The sequence below is a fragment of the Mesocricetus auratus genome, unplaced genomic scaffold (assembly GCF_017639785.1).
Source record: "Mesocricetus auratus isolate SY011 unplaced genomic scaffold, BCM_Maur_2.0 Super-Scaffold_100676, whole genome shotgun sequence".
Lineage (NCBI taxonomy): Eukaryota > Metazoa > Chordata > Mammalia > Rodentia > Cricetidae > Mesocricetus > Mesocricetus auratus.
In genome coordinates this window covers 19,725,868-19,729,564 of record NW_024429266.1, presented here as the reverse complement: position 1 = coordinate 19,729,564, position 3,697 = coordinate 19,725,868, and the positions used below count along the sequence as shown (strand labels likewise).

The following is a 3,697-nucleotide window of genomic DNA, read 5'->3' as shown; positions in this document are numbered from 1 at the left end:
TGAGGGCAAGTTGACAAGATCTTATAAGATATTTATTGGCCCTGTTCACATTTCTCACAATTACTTGCAACTTGGATGGTTCGTACTGTGACATATGTGTAATAGCACCTCTTTAACATTTTATGCATGTATTTATACTTTACCCAACTCATGGATGCCCACAATAAAAATATGGGGGTTGGGGAGGAAGCTGAGAGGTAGACTGTCAGCTTGGTATGTTCAAGGTCCTGGCTTTGTTTGATCCTCTGTGTCACAAACAGAGAACTACAATGGAAAAAGAATCCACAAATAAAAAAAACCAAGATGAAGAAAAATACAATACTGTTTTCTAGAAAAGCGATGATCTCTTGCCTCATTAATACTCCCAGTTCTACTCCACTTTGAACTCTTGAAATGCGTGTGTATATGGAGGTAGCCACCGCTCTTCAAAAGCAACCTTTTAAAACAGTATCCACAGACTTTTTATCAGGGCAGAAAATGTGATGCCTCTTGACTCCTTCTCTGATTGACTACGTCTGTTATCTCCTTATATTGCAGCAGCTGCTTTGTAATCTTAGTTTAATTCCAGAGGCACATCCCAAAATGTCTATCTTCTCATCTTATGTTTTATAGGATAGAAGACTAATGTAATACTTTCTGTGATTTCTCTCCTCCCCTTTGCCCTTTTCTCTTCATACAGCTTGTATTTTCAGATCACCTGTGGAGTTACACTCTATTCTTAACAGAGTAAAAATTATGTGCTTTGTTGTCTACAGATGGTTTTTAAAAACTGAAGCCTTTGAGTGTTTTTGTGACTATGATTTTGTGAATATTGTCCACTGTGGAGCCAAACGATATAATTATCTTTTTCTTCCCCTTGTTTTGCTGTTCCTTAGAGCTCTCAATCCTTTCTTTTCTTTTATTTCCTGTCTGTACAGAAGTAAGAATATGGCCAAATCAAAGGCATTAGTTTCTTCTGCTGTCTCCCTACTTATCAATGCCTCATTTTTGGACTAAGCCGCTCTTTCTTCCAATCTGGGCTGATTGTTACTTAGGTTGGCCTAAGAGATGTCATTTTGAGTCTTCTTTTCATTACTCTCTGTGCTGTGGTTCCTGTTCCTTTGATCTCTTTTTGGCTCACCTCTTAGCTTTTCTGTAAGTCGTCTTAAAGCAATTTTCCATGGAAGGGTAGGGAGGTTCTTATATACCTGACAATGCCTTTGTTCTGCTCTCTCAGATTAATATCAAAATGGCTGTCAAGTTTTAAGGGGTGTGTGTGTGTGTGTGTGTGTGTGTGTGTGTGTGTGTGTAGTATGTGCTACTGTGTAAGTGTAGAGGCCATGGGAAGATGTTGGGCGTCCTGTTCTATCACAATTTGCTTAATCCTTTGAGACAGGGTCTTTTGCTAAGCCCTGGGAGGAGGCTGGTGGCCAGCAAGTTCCAGCCATCCTGCCATCTCCACTCTCAGCAGCACTGATTCAGGCACAGATGAGGTTCCACCCAGGCTTTGACATGGTTGTTGTGGATTTGTACTCAGGCCTCCATGATTGTTCAGCAAGCACTGTTACCCACTGAGCTATTGGTCCAGTCCCCCAAACCCTTTTCTCCCTTTGCTTATGACTGTGAAGAATCTTCTCCATTAAAATTTACACAAATTTCTCAAGTTTGATACCATCATGTTTCTCATAATTTAATGAATTCCTTTTCTGCTGAAGATAATTGTAGGGTTTTTTCTATATTATTTTTTATCATTTATTTTTATTTATGTATGTGTAGGTGTGAGCAGGTATCTGCAGAGGATAAAAGAGTGTCAGATTCCCTGGAGTTGGAGTTATAGGTGGTTGTGAGCCCCCTGATGTAGGTGCTGGGAAGTGAATCTTGGTATCCCGAAAGTACACCAAGTGCTCTTAACTTTGAGCCATCTCTCCAGCCTTTCGATACTCTGAAATTTCCAGAACTTGGGACCAAGTGTGAATATTTTCATTGTTTTAGATACTTGGCAGATAATCTTAGTTTTGAAATTGGTTGTCAAGTTTGGAGCATTTATATTTCTTTTATATTATCCAATTGAAACGTTCTCTTTCTGGAATTTGTATTACTTGGGTGTTAGAATTTCTTGGTTCAATTTTTGGAGGGAGTTTTTCATCATTTTGTATTTTAATTCTTTGTTCATAATATTTAATTTGTTAACTAAATATTTTTGCTTCCAAGTGCCTATTTTTTTGTTATTTCATTGATATTTTTTTATTTAGTTTTTATTCATAATTACAAGCTTAGCTCTGCAATCCAGCTAGACTTGAGGGGAATGAGGAAAATATGGAACCCAAAGAATATCAGTGAGAGCAGAGATTACAGGGCATTGCAAGCAGATGGGTGGGGGCTACTCTCCTGAGCTACAGAGGGAATGGTCTGGTGGGTAAGAAGGCCGCGAGTCAAAAGAATTAGAGTTGCCCACAGTCGGAAATAGTGATCTTGCTGGTCTTGACATTCCCGGACCTGAAATGCTCCATGTTTTCTACAATGTTCACGCTTTCTTTCACCTTACCAAAGGTCACATGTTTGCCACCCAGCCACTAAGTCTTAGTGGTGCAGATAAAAAAAAATCGGGAACCATCTGTGTTTGCCATGGACAAGATGCCAGGACCTGTGTGCTTCAGGATGAAGTTCCCATCCTCAAATTTCTCTCCATAGATGGATCTGCCGCCAGTGCCATTATGGTGAGTGAAGTCACCACCCTGGCATATGAATCCTGGGATAATTCTGTGAAAGGAGGAACCCTTATATCCAAATCCTTTCTCTCCAGTGCTCTGAGCATGAAAGTTTCCTGCTGTCTTTGGAACTTTGTCTTCAAATAGCTCAAAGGAGACGCGGTCCAAGGGTTCGCCATCCACAGTGATGTCGAAGTACACGGTGGGGTTGACCATGGCTGCAGGAAGAGGTGAGAGGGGACAGCGGCGTCTGAAAAGCCTATTTCATTGATTTTTAAAATAATATTTTCTCCCCTACTAATGGGAGCATGTATGTGAAGTTATAACCTGTGAATTTTTAGATTCTTCCCACTCATCTTTCATGGTATTGTTCTATGTAACTCCAGCATGGAACTCAGTATTCTCCTACCGTAGCCTCTTGGGTTCTGGGATTGCGAGTCTGTACCATTCATCATAGAGTTTTATTTCAAAATTTTCTTCTGTCCCCTGAGTAGCCCGCACCACCTCCAGAGTTAATTTTCTCCTGCCTTATCTCAGTATTTTCCCTCTAAGTTGCATTCATCTCAAGTACAAGCGCATAATGGACTTTGGTCATCCATCATGTTTAAGACTAAGAAAAAAATCCAATGCTCATATGTTTTTTTGGATGACTGTGTGGTGAGGCTGCCTTCAGGTTGAACATTCTTTAATTATGCAATGTAAAGGACTCCCTAAACCTTTGAAAGCCCCCAAATATCACTATCTCCATTTATTTGCTTTATTTTGGTAATTTTCCTTAGAAAAGTACCCTTTGTTTAAACATTTGTTTTTGGCGTGGAAGCAGTAAGGCACTTATTTTCCAGCAGTGTGATTAAAGGTTTAAGGGAGGACTCCTAATAACCTTCAGGGTCTACGTCCCGTCTGCAGCTCTTGGTCTTGGAGGCTGGAGGGTGATTTCTAGGCTCGCCTGGGGAGATTTTCTCCCTGCTTGCCTGCAGCCTCCCATTGTCGTCATATTTTCTAGACTACAG

General features: G+C 40.4%; 1 pseudogene; it reads right to left on the bottom strand.

Annotated features, from left to right (window-relative positions):
• Positions 1-2,420: 2,420 nt before the first annotated feature.
• On the bottom strand, positions 2,421-2,903 carry LOC101826381 (annotated as a pseudogene).
• Positions 2,904-3,697: the final 794 nt, after the last annotated feature.